Raw genomic sequence first — 17,592 nt, forward strand, 5'->3', positions numbered from 1 at the left:
GGATTCCCTGCATTGAGGAACAAAGTGGGCATTGCGTGAAGTTGTAAAATGATGTCTGATTTTGTTGGCTATCCCAAGATGTTGGAGATGCCAGAGTCATGGGTTATATGCCAATGAGATCTGCATGTGGGGAAGAGTGGAACCAGCCCAAAGAGATAAGTGTGTTGCAGTCAGCAAACTGGGAGGGAAGAGCCATCCAAGCTCTTTAGCACTGAATATAGAACTACAGTATTTGGAGTTTGTCCTGCTGGAATTCAGTCTCGCTCTGGTCCAGTATTTCCTCACTATGTCTCCTTTCTTCCCTTTTGGAATGGTAATGTATATTTTGGAGCATTATATGTTGGAAGTATATAATTTGGTTTTTGGTTTTGATTTTACACAAGGTTAGAGTGAAGACATTTCTTGAGTCTCAGACAAGAGTTGGGACTATATTGAGACTGTAAAAGACTATGGCAACTTTTGAAGTTTCATTAAATTCATTTTGCATTATGTTATGGCTATAAATTTATAGGAACTAAGACATGGAATGTGAGGGTTTAAATGAAATGACAATTGTAAGTTCATGTACTTGAATGCTTGATCCCCAGTTGGTGGAACAGTTCAGAAAGGATTAGGAGAAAAGGCCTTCTTCAAGGAAGTGTGTCACTAAGGTTGGACTTTGAGGTTTCAAAAGCCCATGCAATTTCCAGTTATCTCTCTGCCTTGTTTTTACATTAAAAGATGTGAAGTATCAGCTACTATACCAGTGCAATACTTGTCTGCCTGCTGCCACGCTCCCCACCATGATGGTCATGGATGCTAACCCTATGGAACCATGAGTATCAAATTAAACACTTTCTTTGATAAGTAACCTTGGATGGCGTTTTATCAAAGCAGTTAATATTGACAACAAACAAAGATAGCTACCCAAAGTCCTAAAAGCATAGTCACAGTGAATGTTCTCAAGAACTTAACAATAATCTCTAAGATAGTGAAAATTCTAAATATTAAAAAAACAGTAAAATAAAATCATACACCTAGAGAATTCACATTATATATAATATTCTGAATCCACTGCCATATGCCAAATGGTTCTGATTATTTTCAAAGATCAAATTTGCTTTTTTTCTGCTTAATCTATATTTATCTACTTTTTCTCATCACCTTCTTAATACCAAAGTAGTATGACAAAAGCTTTCTAACATGCTACCTTGTAAGTCTCTGAAGAAATACAGGAGAGCAAAATCTAGTAATATGATTTATCAGCTATTCACACAGTAAACTCTACACCACCCGCGATACATATCTAAGCCCTATCTCAAGATATATATATATATATATATATATATATATATATATATATATATATATATATATATATATATTTAGAGAGAGAGAGAGAGAGAGAGAGAGAGAGAGAGAGAGAGAGAGAGAGAGAATATATTAAAACTAACAAACTTTAGCACTTGGTAACTAGTTTAGTCCATAAAATAATTGCAATGCAAGCCTGCTGACCTGAGTCTAGATCACCAAAACTCACACAAAATGATCAATTGATATACACATGTGAAGATAACTCTGTCATATTAGTCTAGCCATCTGTCTTTAGATAATACTGTAGATTATAAATGCTGAAATTAGTAAATGAAGTAATTTCAACTTCACTTTTTTAAATTCACTTTAATTTGAGGGCTACTTTTCATTCCAAATGTAGTTAGAATTAACCACTCAATTTAAACACACAAAACACCCGCTGACCTTGTAATTACTACTGAATTAATGAATGAATTTGAGAAATGATACATAGATAATACTAAACTTTCCAATTCACAACCATACTCTGATTTTGCATTTATTCATATTTAATTTCACTTGCTCAATAATATTTTTCATTTCCTAGGCAGACTTGTTCCTAAACATTTCTTATATTTTGAAGTTATGACTCATTGTATTTTCTAATTATTCACCTCTAGAATAAAAAGCTATAACAGTATTTTATGTGGATTTGAATCCTAGCACCATAATAAGATTAATATTCAATGTATTTTTCTTTTTAAAAATTCTTAATTTTTTCTGCATTCAGTATGGAATTGCCTATAAAATATTCCTTTTTAAAGTGAGTGATTTTTTTTAAAAAACGATTCATGTTGTCTCTGTTCAGTAGCTAAGATGTCTCTTCTTCAATTTTTACTCTATGCCTATATAAATTCCTTCTTTTATGAATTACGGGTAGATATGGATTTTCTGTGTAAGCACCATTAACAATCATTTTTATTCTTATGCTTAAAAATGTCTTTTTTCTGGTGTAGAAGCTATGCATGCTAGTCCTAATTTAAAGCATGTGCACTCAGACTTGTGTATTCATCCTGAAGTTTCTAGGGTGGGGCCTGACATAGACTTGCTGGTGTGAACATAATACAATGGGTCCATTTATGCTGAATAATACGATATTCATAAGTGTCTTTTGGTTGCCACACATTTCTGCAAACAGCTTCAGATTCTGTGGCATTTTTACAAATGCCAGAAAGTCTAATTGTGGTGTTCCTAATTTCCAAATGCATAAACAAACTTGCATCCAGATGCAACCATATTAAACGCTATTAGCAAAGTTCTCACTAATCTAAAAGGATAGTGGCAAATGTGTTTCTGGAGGGAATGGCTGGTTTTTAATCTGTAGTGGAAATAAATCTCTCACTAAAATTCGAAGACACATTATCATGATACTGTGTTGGGAGCAATGAAAGTAGAAGAGTTAGCAATCAAATTTCATGCTTCAGGGCTTGAACTGTTTTTATATCAGTTATAACGACATATTTTGAAATAAGTGAAGAAATTTTTCTTGCCTTAAAAAGTCTAAAGTTATCTATGTAGATCATGGTCCAATCTGGAGCTTCAAACAGAAGCACAGCTCTTCAAAATGAGAATTCCACAAAGTTCTAGCTGCCTTTTTGTTACAATAAAATGATATGGAAAATTATGTTATGAAATATTTGGTCACAAAGGAGTCTATGAAATTTTTCAAGGGATGTTTGTCCTCATCACAAAGGGAATCTTACTCTTTCCTGCAACGTAACTAAAAGAAACATATTTTATTCCCTGTCATTCTGACATGCACACTCATACCAACATGGATACACAAACATACACACACACAACACACACACACAATGAATAATTGCTTTTTCTGAGAAAATCGTTGAGAACTTCAAAAAGGAATATATTGTCTTCTATTTGATTTTACAAGTGTGTTCAAATGCGTGAGTTTTGTTCGATTTTCAATTTTACTGTTGTGAAAATTTTTACTAGATGACTTTAGATCCAATTTGGCCTTGACATTTAAATATTATATGCATTCAACATTTAGCGTTTGCCTATATTAAAATTTCAAGTTCCAATGTTATTATTAATACCAACATGATATTCACAAGAGTACAGGGAAACAGTACCTCTACTAAACACTGCAGGCTAAGAAATAAAATGTCCCGTGCCATGAATGAATTTCCTCTTTAGAAATTTTGGCCTATGAGGTCTCATACACCCTCAAACTTTCCAGGTTATTGCCATAGCTTTTGGTGACCTTCCAGAACTTGATAAGACTCTGTTGTTAAAGTCATCTCATACTTGAGTCACAGAACACAGAGAAATCAAGTTGGTACTGAGCTGGAAGCCTCAGCCCTATGGTCTAGTTGCCGTAGTGCTGGAAGGTGTTGTGCATGCTAAGATATCTTTGGCTGATAGTATTAATTTCACCAAATCTTAAAACCATGACTCTCATCATTTAACAATTGGCATTCACACACAGAGGAATGCTTCAAACCTTGTACTCTGTTTCTGATCAGATTGATAAAAGAGATCATGAATTGAGTCAAATCTGAATTTTCTAAACTTTTATTGAGAGAATATAAGCTATTGAAAGAAATATAGACCTTACAACAGCTGAATTTGATGGTTTCATAGCATGAGATCTGTTTTAAACTAGAATCAATTGTTCAGCATGAATTTACAAGCATGTTTTAAGCATCTATATATGTCAAGCACATTCCCAAATTCTTGGCTTGCAGCAATGAGTAAAGTCACTGGAAAACCCTTGCTATTATAGAACCCACATTCTAGCATAATCCCAATTTAAATGAACTCCAAGCCACTGACAGTATTTTAAATTAATGTAACAGGCCTTGAATAAAACAGAAAGACATTGCATTAGGGAAGAGTGGTAGAAATATTTTAAGAACCAGATACTGTGGGTGACTATAAGGAAATAGTGTTGTCAAGCCCAAGCAGGGCAGTAGCATATATTAATTCATGGCAGTTCAGATTGCATACAGAAGAGTTGTATAACTCCAAGATAGATAAAGTCCTGCATGAGGATTTGGGTACAGTTGGGCACTGAGTTACATCCCTACCTGAGGAGTTATTGGCAACTGATAGCTGCTAGGAATGGTGTGGTCATTTTTTTTTTTTTTTTTTTTACATGATTGGTAGACCGTGCTCCCGAGGAAGGTCATACATTCAAAAGCAATTGAGCAACACCAACTACAATTGATGGGTTTTGTTTTGGTTTTGTTTTAAATGACACATTGTTGAGTATTGAGGGGAAAGGGAATATGGATTGAGGAGGAGTGTGTATAGACAGTGAATATGAACACAACAAATTGTATGAAATTCTCAAAAAACAAATACAAAAATAAGAAAAATATATCTCAGAAGACATCAAACCACTGGTCTCTCTCTCTATCTCTGTCTGTCTCTGTCTCTCTCTCTGTCTTCCCTCCCTTGCTCTCTGTCTATGTGTGTGTATATGAGGGAATTTGTGAGACGTTGTATGTTAAATGGATATCAGTTTTTATTTTATGACTCTAAGTATAATGATTGTTCAATTTAATTTGCTTAGTCAAAGTAAAGAAATCTTTATTGATTTAGTATGTAGTAATAATTCAAGATGACATAACTTTTAACTTTCATGTCAGAGAGCTAGTAGAGTAATAATTAGTAAGATGTTTACTCAGGGTCTTGTTACTGTTGCTTGTCAGTCTACTGTAATTGTTCCCTATAGAGTGACATATGCTTTCTCAAAACAGTACATGACTCATAAGGAAAATTCAGATGTAAGGTAAGATTTCCAGTACTTTTTCATTGAATTTGATTAAAAATTATTGATTTGGGGATGTAGCTCATTTGACAAAGTATGTTCATTGACATACACAAAGCCCTGGGTTTGGTCCTCAGCATTACATAAATTGGGTAAGGTGGTGCACTTCTGTAACCTCAGCACTTGAAATGTGATGGTAGATAGATAAGAATTTGAAACTCACCTTGGGCTATCTAGCAAGGGAGAGGGCAGACTGGTTTGTGTGAGAGAGTGTCAGAAACAAAACAGGTATTCAAACAAAGATAAATGTCCCTTCAACTGTGTAGAAATCTATGCAAAGAATAATGAAACCCGTTCCATAATCTTCTAATATAAGTCATAAAGATTCAGGATTCATAGTTCTCTATCTTGAAAGCTATCCTTTTATTTTCCACTAAAACTAGTCATTATAAACAATTAGCTTATACAACCTCAAATGATACATATGTAGCTATATTAAGCTCATTTGCCAAAAATGGAAAGACTTGCTCATGGCACACCCAAAAAGAGAGTGGAGAGAGGGAGCAAGAGCGCTAACTCTATTGTGTTAATAAAGCTTGGGTCTTTATCACAGCATCGTGTGCACTTTAAAGCATGCTTACATGTGTCCTTGTAGAACAATGTTCTAGAAATGACCAGTTGTTGCTTTGAAAGCACTGTCATGCTTTTGTAATCCTGACACTGAGATCCTATGTTGTGTCCAGCATGGGTCTCTTTGAAAACACCCACCCATATGGCTTTTGACATGACTTTAGCATTGACTCCTGACCCACCCAGAAGATGATGAGAAAATTCCTGTCAGCTGTGTGGAAAGGATGTTCAGTTATGTTATTGCCCTGCTCTCCTACTTTTTTCATTCATCTCCTTTCAGCATTCTATTAAGGATATATTCATCATATAGAGAGTTATCAGTAAATGATGTTTTAATGGATTTTTCTAAAAGAATAAAAATTACTTCCTCATTTTTCATTAAATTGATTGTGTTCATATATGAATGGTTGTATATAATACCCCTCTAAATACTATTCAAGAGTAGTATAATTCAAGCATACATAGAAAAGGAAAATACATAACAAAATGATTTTTCATGGTTTTTTAAATGGGTAAACGATAATGTTAAAATGCTGGCATTTGAGAACTGGAGATAGGGAGATGCCTCAAAGATGAGGCTACATGCTGGATAATTGTGAGATCGCAAGTTCAGATCCACAACAAACAGCTTGCGTTAGAGCTGGTAGCCTCAGTGCGGGAAGAGTTGAGTAGCAAAGAAAGCAGTTTCTCAGAAGTCCCCTAGCCAGCCAGCCTGATGGGGAATAGGGAAGACCAGGGTCAGTGAGAGACTCTGTTTCCAGAGAAGAAAGTGGAGAGTGATAAAGCAGTACCCCCAAACATCCTCCTCTGTAGCCTCTCTGCAAGACAAATATATACCATACACTACACAGGCACACAAACACATACATACTACACTTTCGGGAATCAATATTACTTTTTATTTTGACATGTGAAATTGTGTTTTCACACTAAAGAGTAAATAAAATCATTATGAACTAATAAAACCTTTCACCAAGCTCACAAGACAATATCTTGTTGTTTTGATTGATCATGAAACTCCCATGAAAAGATCTTCACAGTTCATATGACTAAGTATCTAGCAATTTTAGCTGAGTTTAGAAAAATCTAAAAATCTCTGAGCATATTGTGTTTTGATTTTTCAGATAGCTAACCATTTTCAACTTGTCTAGGTTTCACCAACAGTGTACCATAGAAGTTAAGAAAATATTTGAAAGATTCAGTGATACCGTGGATTCATTGTAAACTTTCCTTGCACTGCATTTTCAATAAGTTGTTCATGGATACATCATTTTCAGAAAAGAAAAAGTTGTTTATTCTCCCAGAAATCAGTAAGTACCGAGCCATCCATTCACCGACCAATTCACACACAAAATAAAAAAGATCCTCCAAAAGCATACTACTAGTTCCTTTACACCAATTATTTTGATTGGTCCCAAGAAATGATAGAGCTTTTCTTTCGGTCTTACTAAGTATTGAGAGCTATTGCTGTACACCACATAAAGTAGTCATGTCAACAGGACAAGAATACCTGCCCATTGGCTTTCCAGTAAAACTCCTTCTCTTATAATTTTGATTGACAGTGCACTTCCTGCTTCTAAAACACTCTCAGATTCTCGTTTCTGAGTTTAAAAAAAGTTAATACTATATTTGCTCTAAATTATCAGCTTATTGTAGTAGCCTATAAAAGTATTTACCTGTAATCCAATTAACAAAATGAATGGTTAAACATACGAAGTAATTTAGCATGAAAATATTTCCAGTTAGGGAAAGTATAGTATAAATCTGGAGGAATTAGTGACAATGGTGCAGTTCTCTACTACAGCTTATGCTGCCGAACAAAGGGGTGAACGGAATGCCAGATGTGTATGAGACTCACACGTGCTTAGAAATAACACCCTGATAGTAGATATATTGATCATGAACATAGAGAATGCAGTAAAATAAAATTTGAAAATTTGTATCGAATCACTGGTGAAATCTACGTTGATTAAAGGTTTCATCAGCTTGTTTTATCATTTCAGTGTACAGCAATATTGTTAGTACAACCTGAACCTGATAAGATTCACTTATACTAAGTGTATATACAGTTCGGCTATTTTTTCTAGGGGTGGAGAGATGGCTCAGTGGTTAAAACAAATTCCTCTTTTCCAGAGCACCCAAGTTTGGTTACCAGCATCCATGTAGGATGGCTAACAAACACCTATAATTCGAGTTCTCAGCAACCTGACATCCTTTTCTGGTTGGCAGGCATGCATGGGGCACACATAACATGTAGGCAAAGTGCCTACACACATAAAATAAAGATGAATAGATCTTTTCTACATTTCTGTAAAATAATTAAATCTTCTAGTGAATTTACAAAGTTGTACAGCCACCACCTCTGTCCAAACAGGATTTCCTCTGTCTCTGTCTCTGTCCCTCTCCCTCTCTATGCCCTCCCTTTCCCCTCTCTTTAATTTAGACTACAGTTCACTAGTTTTTTTCTTGTTTTGTTTTGTTTGTTTATTTTTTTGCAGAGACATGCATTTGTTCTCATAAGAATTTCTTAAAAACACAAAACTGGAAGACATAATGTATATGCAAAAGACCTATAATACTAAAAGAAAATGCCCTGTCAAAACATTATGAGAGAAAGAAATTCCAATGATGCCATTGAATTTGTTTAGTGTTAGCCATCTGTGTTGGACATGGGCCTGTCCTCAAGAGTGGTTTGTGACCCCAGTGAGACTCTGTTGGGGAGAACTGATTTTTTTATTTGCAAGTGGTTATCAGTTGGACGTAGCTTCTGGGTTACAGATGGTGCCTTGTGTTTTCTTCTCTCAGCACAGGGACCCTGTCTGGCAGAGACTCTTGCATGCCCTCTAAATGCTGCTGCTCTCTCTGTCGTATCTTATGTGTGTTGATCCCGCTGTGTTTAGACAGCCTTGTTTCCCTGGTGTCCTCCATCCCCTCTTGATATTACAATCTTTCTGCTTCCTCTTTCTCAGTATTCCCTGACCCCTGAGGAGAGAAAACTTGATGGAGACATCCCACTTATGACTGAATGTTCAAAGGTCTCTCACTCTCTGCATATTGTCCAGCTATGGGTCTCTGTATTTGTTCCCATCTACTGAGGAGGAAGCTTCTCCAATGATGGCTGGGCAAGACTCAGATCTATGAGTGTAACAGAATGTTGTGAAGATTCATTCTATTTCTCCATTTCTTTAGCAGAACAGTGGTATTTGGTTTTCCTCTAGTTTCCTATTTGGTTTCCAGTTCCTAACCACCCAATGAGAGTCAAAGATGGGTTCCATCTCAAGGACTGATCTTGAACTTGAATCAGATATTGGTTGGTTACTCCCACAAGCTTGTATCACTATTGTACTAGCCTGTCTGGGAGGCAGGACATCAATGTAGGTGAAGACTGTAGCTGGGTTGTTGTGCACCTTTTTCTGTATTACACTTCACAGATCAATGACAAAAGCTGTATATTTCAGTTTAATAATTATTTGGAGAGGAGAGATACCTGATGAGTTCCTTAATCAACCATTGCGAAAGTCCTGTTCTAAAATTGTTAACTATGAAAGCAAAGCTATATATTAAAATGGCCTATATAATAAAACCTCTTTTAAATTAATGATGTAAAACCAAATAAATCTTATGAACTACTCTGTATTTTCATTCTGGAAGGAAAAATAAAACGTTTTTCTCTTTTAGATTAGGTTTTATTCCATTAACAACAATTCTTTTCAGCTAATGTTTCTTTTCCGTTTCAGAATTGAATCCAAAATGCCACATTGCGTTCAGGTTTCATGCATCTTTACTCTCCTGTGACAGGACATACTTCAGTCTTGCTTTTGTGTCCCATTTACCAATTGATGTGTTTACATCTAAAGTAATTATGAACATAGATCAAAATGTGCCAGCTGGCTTGCTATTTTCTGTGAATTTGTTTCAATTTTACTTTCCTGACTTCTGTTTTCATTGTGAATTTTATGATTACATTGTGTCTTCTTTATTTAGTTGTCATTCGTACTTTCTGTATTAATGTTTACCCAAAATATAAAATGCCTTTTGAAAATAATTTTTTAATTATTTTGGAGAAATTTCATATACAAATTTTGTATTCAACACATACCACCCCATCTCTCCCTTCCTTTGTCTCCTCCATTCCTTCATGACAACTCTTTACTTATAACTTTTACACACTCAAATACACACACACACACACACACACACACACACACACACAGAGTATTGCTCATATGTATATATATATTTTAGACTGACTACATGGAACTGGAAAACTTAGGAGGATCTTATCCTTGGAGAAGACTGATTCTTTCAATAGAATCTGGGTGGGGGGCCTGTGATATTTCCCCATTCACATTAGCATGGCAGCTGGTCTTGTCATCACACAGATATACTATATATTCATTTGTCCATATGAAATTTCTTTTGATTTAAAAAAATGTAATGTTTTAGAACACAGGTGAATGAGGTCCCAACTGAGTTAACAGAGCTGACTCATTGAACTTACATTTTTCAACCATCCCATATCTACATTGAGCATATGGATACATGACTCATTCCCTGGGACAACGATCAACAAAATAATTTACTACTAATGCATAAGAGCCTGCAGATGAAGGACAAGCAAGAAGAAAGATATATTATGTAGATCAAAGGATAAGAACATTCCTTTAAAATATTAACAGTAAAATGCTATTTGTAAATAGTTTAAAATAATACCAATATATAGGTGCAGTAAATTTGCCTCAGTAAGTAAAATGTTGTAAAACAATAAAGTCTTTATTCTGTAATAATTATCATGACCATATGGGAGCAGAGGACAGATACAATTCAGACTGCCTAGAGATCAGATTTCAGTTTGATGTTTATCTCTCAAAGCTTCTTTTTAATCTCCAGAGAATGCTGAAGGCTTCATGTGAGGACACGTTTGTTGTAGTGATCATGTTTCATTAAAATTGGAGAATCAAATTCTGAAAATCCCAGTTGTCAATAGCATGTTCCTTCAATCAGTAATTGTAGACTGTGATGTCTTATTTATGAAAATGCTAAGTAATTAGATGAAAGGCAATAAATAACAAAAGCAGAAAACATCCTTTGCTTTTTAAGTAAAGGGTTGCTAATCCTAAAACTATTGACATTGACGTAGTTTCCTCAAGAACAGGCTGTTTTCATGTCCTTTATCTTCTTTAGATTCACACATTCACCCTCTACACACACACACACACACACACACACACACACACACACACACACACACACACACCACTTAAAGGATAAGAAGTTGTACAGCCATTGTCATTCAAAGTTTTTGTATTTTTCATTACATACAATTTCCATTAATCTGCTTACTCAGCAATGAGAAATTCTGGTTCCTAACAGAAACTGTAATCAAATATTGGCAGGAAGGTGCAAAAATTGTCTGCACACTCCTCACTCATTTTGAAGACTTGAAACAATTGTGCTACTTCACTTTCAAATCCTTTTATAAATGTAATTTTAAAAATTATTCATATTTGATGGTTTTAAATGGTGGACTGAGACACAGCATTAAGGAAAAGACTGGATTGCTATGTCCTACATCAAGCACTTGACATTGACTCCTTGATTAAACCTGTAAGGACCAATAAAATACCTCCTACTACTTGAAACTTGATTGAATTCTTCACCATAAAAGAATAATACCTTTCTCCATAGCTTTGAAGCACAACTGTCTATGTGTTCATTCTATATCTGTGAATCTTCAATGTAATGTTCAATCTTTAAGGAATACGAAATAATTGAATAAAAAGTACTTGGCACATTTAAATATTTTATTTTTTCAGATTTTTTCTTCCTTTTATTTTATTTTACAATACCATTCAGTTCTACATATCAGCTACAGATTCCCTTGTTCTCCCCCCTCCTGTCCCCCCCTTCCCCCCAACCCACCTCTCCATTCCCACCTCCTCCAGGGCAAAGCCTCCCCCAAGGACTGAGATCAACCTGGTAGACTCAGTCCAGGCAGGTCCAGTCCCCTCCTCCCAGACTGAGCCAAACGTCCCTGCATAAGCCCCAGGTTTCAAACAGCCAACTCATGCAATGAGCACAAGACCTGGTACCACTGGCTAGATGCCTCCCAAACAGATCAAGCCAATCAACTGTCTCACCTATTCAGAGGGCCTGATCCAGTTGGGGGCCCCTCAGCCTTTGGTTCATAGTTCACGTGTTTCCATTCGTTTGGCTATTTGTCCCTGTGCTTTATCCAACCTTGGTTTCAACAATTTTTGCTCATATAAACCCTCCTCTTTCTCGCTAATTAGACTCCGGGAGCTCCACCCAGCGCTTTCTTAGAAAATTGGGAATCAATCTCCCCCAAGATCCAGCTATACCACTCTTGGGCATATACCCAAGAAATGCTCAATCATACCACAAAAGCACTTGTTCAGCTATGTTCATATCAGCATTGTTTGTAATAACCAAAACCTGGAAACAACCTAGATGCCCTTCAACTCAAGAATGGATAAATAAATTGTGGCACATATGCACAATAGAATACTACTCAGCAGAGAAAAACAATGACATCATGAGGTTTGCAGGCAAATGGATGGATCTAGAAAAAAATCATCCTGAGTGAGGTAACCCAGACTCAGAAAGACAAATATGGTATGTACTCACTCATAGGTGGATACTAGAGGTGGAACAAGGATGACTGGACTGCTACTCACATCTCCAGGGAGGCTACCTGGAAAACAGGACCCCAAGAAAGACACAAGAATCACCCAATGACAGAGAAATGGCTGAGATCTACATGAACAACCTGGACATGAGTGGGAGTAATAAAGGGCGAGAGTCAAGGGAAAGAGAGTCTGTGGGAGCGGGAGATCCCAGCTGGATCAAGAACAGAGAGGGAGAACAAGGAATAGGAGACCATGGTAAATGAAGACCACATGAGAAAAGGAAGAAACAAAGTGCTAGAGAGGCCCACAGAAATCCACAAATATACCCCCACAATAGACTGCTGGCAATGGTCGAGACAGCTGGGACTGACCTACTCTGGTGATGGGATGGCCAAACACCCTAATAATCATGCCAGAAACCCCATACATTTAAATATTTTTAAGAGTTAGATAATATAATTCAAATTTCTCTTAGAAGACACTGGAATAGATAGTCATAGACATCTAAGATGCAAATTGTTTCAAGTGCTTTCCACAGTATTATGGTCTCAGTAAATCATGTGGTTTATATGACCAACACAGTGCATAGTACATTGAATGCAATACATTCTTATGAAATTTTATATTATGGAACATAGGATAGTTGAGACTTAATTAATTATTCAAATACCATATCTGTCTCTGCATAATATACAATAGAGCAACTTAGATGTTCAAATAGTTTTTTTTAATAAAAACTGGCCAAATTTTCTTCATATACATGTATATAAATATTGCATTTCAAATAATTTCTTTTAAGAATCTCCACATATCTATTTTATGTTTACTCTAACTATATAATAGCATAATAACCTAAATATTATTAATCAACTACTTGAGCTCTTAAAAGAAACAATATGTAATTTAGGTCATTTATAACTAATGTAATTCAGCATCAAATTACTCCATGGCATTTTTAATGACTTTATAAATGTCAAAATTATATGTAAGAATATGTAGAAAATTCATTACATGAAATTCTGATCATAATAAGAAATAAATGGAATGCTTAAATTATAGCATCAAAATTTTAATTGTGATCTCTCAAGAAGTTGGATTAAGTATTCTATTATCTTTGAGATTAAGGCCATCATCTTCATGAAAAAGAGTGCAAATTCTAAAGCTGTCTTTAAAACCTTATCCCCTAAGGACACCCTAAGCATTTATTCTTCTGTTTTCTTTAAATGTCTTCTATGAGTTTGAGTATGTTGGTGCAGGTGACACAGAGGATAATAAGTCACACCTGGGTTTCCCTTTACCCCACATGCACACAAGCATCTTGCTGGTGGTTTTTCCTGCCCACTCTGAACTATTACCTCACAGTCCTGTGCACAAGTCTCTGACAATGTGGATGAATGATATCTCTATCTACTTAATAGTATCTTGCCAGGAGACACCAGTGGTCACATGGAAGACATTGAAAACTACGCTGAACTAACAATGAAATAGCCTGCTCTGATGTTTAAATTTTAGTTCTACAGAAAGAGCTAGATTTAAATCTCAAGGTTTTTTGTCTTCCATGTTGGTGTGTATTGGTTAGCACACACATTGTGTGCTAGTTCTATACATAAAATTAACACATGCATTGAATATATATTGCTTTGCACATAGACATTTCCAGCTTAGGTAACCCTTACCTCTGTTTATGAAAATATAATATGGGAATACAAGGAACTCAAGTGAGTTTCATAGAACAAAAAAAAATATGTTTCTTTTTCTATGAGACTCACTTCTTTCTTGGTATTCAATTTAGAACGAGTGGTAGAGTGATAATGAACTCTATTTTTAAATGTTATCTTCTAACCTGCTTTATCCTCATTTCTGACTGTTTGAATAGCAGGGGAAATATCATTAATTTGGTGTTCATATATTTAAAAAAAAAACAAAAGGAGTCCTAGATTGCTTCAGCTGTCAAATTGACACAGCCTAGTGTCATCTAAGAGAGTTTCATTTGAGAGATTCCTGGACCTGACTTGTCTGTGGCCATTTCTGTGAGTGATTGTGTTGAATGATGATTGATGTGGAAGGGTCTATCCCATTGTGATTGGCAGCATCCCTTTTCAGGTAGGGCTTATCCACAGAAACAAACTAGATGAGCATAAGGCAGTGAGCAAACCAGGAAGCAGCCTTCTTTCATGTCCTCCTCTTGAGTTACTGGTGGAGCTCTTGCTCTGATGGCCCTTGATGAAAGCCTTTGGCCTGGAAATATGAAAGAAATGAATTCATTCTTTTCCCAAGTTGATTTTAGTCAGAATGGCTTTTCAAACCAACAGGAAAACATACTGGACTACAAGGCCATTTACTTCCTTAGAAAATTTCAGTTTTATAATTTTTTAACATAAAATTCATAATACTCTTTTGCAGACAGGATGTGATCAGACAAAATGAAGTTGGCCAATTCTTTGAAAAAAAATAAGCTATTTTGAATTAACTAGCTGGCTCTACTATTTGTATTATCTTAAACAGACATCTAACTGGTCTGTTCATATTTCTATAAAACATAATGGTTAAAAATGAAAAAGATAGATATATCAAAGGATGACAAGGATGAGGACCAATGGTGATATTTATGCAATACTACAGAAAATGTTAGCCTATGACTTCAGTTTATACTTTCTCTTGGTGTATCAAAACGATGAAATATATATACATTTGTTACCCAGTATGTCCTTCAGGATCTTTCTACATGTGAAAGTAATGTGCATCCAGAATCACTCAATAAAATGCAATGCAGGATTAGTAATGAACAAACTGCAACTGAGAGTTCAAGTTAGAACAGTAAAAGAAAACTGAGAACAAGCTGCCAGGAGGCCAGATAATCTGCCTGTGCTCACTAATAAATCACGCCCTCTGGTATATCCTACATCCAATGATAGTCCATGCTGCTTCTAGCTCTACCTCGCAGACTTGGTTAAAATATGTTTACAGCTTCAAAAACAGTGAAGATATTACTCACGTCACAATGACCAAAATATTTATTTTCTTAAATTCTACTTGACATTTCATTGTAAAACAAACAAATGGAAAGGTAGAGATGATACATTTCACAAAGAAATTATGGTTTCTAATAAAACATTTGAATTAAGTTTCACCCTGTCTATGTAGTTGTGTTTACTCTTTGTTTATACTCTATTCTTTCAACAACTTCTGATTAACTAGCAATGATATTTCAGGATAAGACTGTATCTGATCTCTGAGATATGTATTTCTGAGATCAGTCCAGGGTCTTTGTAAATTATAATTTGTTGACTCTTTTCTGCTTCAAATGTCTTCAACAGTACAGTAACTGTTTGTCTCATATCTAACTACGGTCTATCAGCAAATCGAGCTGTTAGGATAATTCATTGGAACGGGAGGGTACAGCTTACTGATTCCACCTTAAAACAAGAGTCCAAGAGGTTTTCTTAGATTTTTTTTTAATCACTTGCTTCTTAATCTACTCTCCATCAGTCTTTATTGTTCCTTTCCCCCCCCCCTTTTCTACAGTATTGAGACATACGGAGGACATCATTTACAGCACAGAGAATTCAGTCATATATCATGTTTGCACATAGTGACTGTGATTCTGGAACAAACATTTGAACACAGAATAGCCCATAGATTCTGTCATCGTGTCATATGTAGCTACAGATGGAAAGCAGCCTGAACAAACCCGAGGCACTGACAAACAGGTAGAAGAAATTTGGGGGTAAAACGGGCCCTGGCGGCTGGACAATGTTGGAGAGCTGTGCAGAGGTACTCAGCTCCTACTTTAGAATCGTATCTGAAAACCCAGAAATCATCTGGAGGCTCTTAGCCTGCCTGAGACACCTCTTTGTGCTCAGCTGATCTTCTCTCTCACCATCACAATAGTTTACACATTTTTTTAAACTGTTATTAGGCTACCAAGTGCCCTTCCTCTCTCTTTGAGTTTGGCATGACCTGTGATGGAATCTGCAATTTAAAGAAACCACATTGAAATCAGTTAGGTACTCTCAAATTCTAGAGAATTTAAAATCAGGTAATATTTCTACTTAGAATACGTATGACTTTAATCTCAGTGACCCCTGTTGGCTTAAAAAACAGAACAAAACAAAGCAAACAAGAAAAAAAAAAAGCCAATCTTGGATATTGAATGTCATGATCAGCAACCAGGTAAAGGGGAGATTTTTCTTGTGACTGTTTACATTTCCTACTGTCCTTCACATAAGTGACATGTAAGCCGCCCCCGTGCTTCGGGATGGGGATGCCACTCATGGTGGCCTGCTGCAGTTTGAACACTAGAGCTGGATCCCTGTGTGGGGAGGCATTTCTACCCTTCCCAGAGCCACCAAGACTGAAGAACAGAAGGTTTCAACTTTCACATTCAGGACCACTTCCTCCTTCTTGGCTCACTCCGCAGGAAAGGGAAGTCTGTGTGGGAGTATGGAGCTCTCCCTCAGATTAACATGTTTCTGGCTGCTGGCAAAATCAGGGGGGAAATAATAAATAAAAATAAATAAAAAACAGCAGTAAGGATAAAATAGCTTTATTGAATGGATCACCAATAAAGGGAATGAATTTTTAAAAGCAACCAGCAAGCCTACCCCTTCGGGCTTCAGAAGTCACCTCTTCCTTCCATAAAACATTCATCACCTTACCTCTGAAAATGATTTCTGACGATGACCCGGATATGAAAATTAGGAACCAGCCAGAAAGCATTTCCTCTCCTGTGTGGTGCCGGTCGCCCCCTCGGCGTCTTTTCATTTATCCTGGCAGTGGTTTATGTCTTTGCCTTTAAAAGTTAAGTCCACCTTCATCGCACATTGTAGAAAGGAGTGAAATTAAACTGCAGTGTGTTCCAGAGGAGAAAATCTACTTTATTCATCTCTCAGCCCTACTTTAACTTACACTGACCTAATTACACCAGGCGAGGCCCAGTTGGCGGAAGGAGCGCTTCTGCCACCTAGTGGTCATTGCTCTGAACTATGCACTGAGACCTCACCTTTTTTTTTTTTCTTTTCTTTTCTTTTTCTTTTTCGCTTTATTTTTTTAAATGTATGGTACCGAAGTACAAATGGCCCTCTCTGGCATCTGCATGAATACTAAGAATCAGCGTCCAGCATTGGAGATGCAGGATCCGCTCCTTTGGAGAATCCAAAGTGTAATGTTCATCTAAAGAACTCCATCTAGAGAACATTGAATTAATGGCTCCTAGGATGAACTACTGCTTGAGAAGCATTTTAT

At 36.2% G+C, this 17,592-nt stretch overlaps 1 long non-coding RNA gene across 2 annotated transcripts in view; it reads right to left on the minus strand.

Moving 5' to 3' along the window:
* LOC143268974 (uncharacterized) overlaps positions 1–17,246 on the minus strand; it is a 53,356-nt gene extending 36,110 nt beyond the window's left edge. For both annotated transcript variants that reach the window (XR_013045228.1, XR_013045227.1), the window contains exons 1-2: positions 17,007–17,246; positions 12,347–12,413 (exon numbers count right to left, since the gene is read on the minus strand). This is a non-coding gene — a long non-coding RNA (uncharacterized LOC143268974). The remainder of the gene's footprint in view (positions 1–12,346; positions 12,414–17,006) is intronic.
* Positions 17,247–17,592: the final 346 nt, after the last annotated feature.

The sequence above is a fragment of the Peromyscus maniculatus genome, chromosome 16, assembly GCF_049852395.1.
Source record: "Peromyscus maniculatus bairdii isolate BWxNUB_F1_BW_parent chromosome 16, HU_Pman_BW_mat_3.1, whole genome shotgun sequence".
In the NCBI taxonomy this organism is placed as follows: domain Eukaryota; kingdom Metazoa; phylum Chordata; class Mammalia; order Rodentia; family Cricetidae; genus Peromyscus; species Peromyscus maniculatus.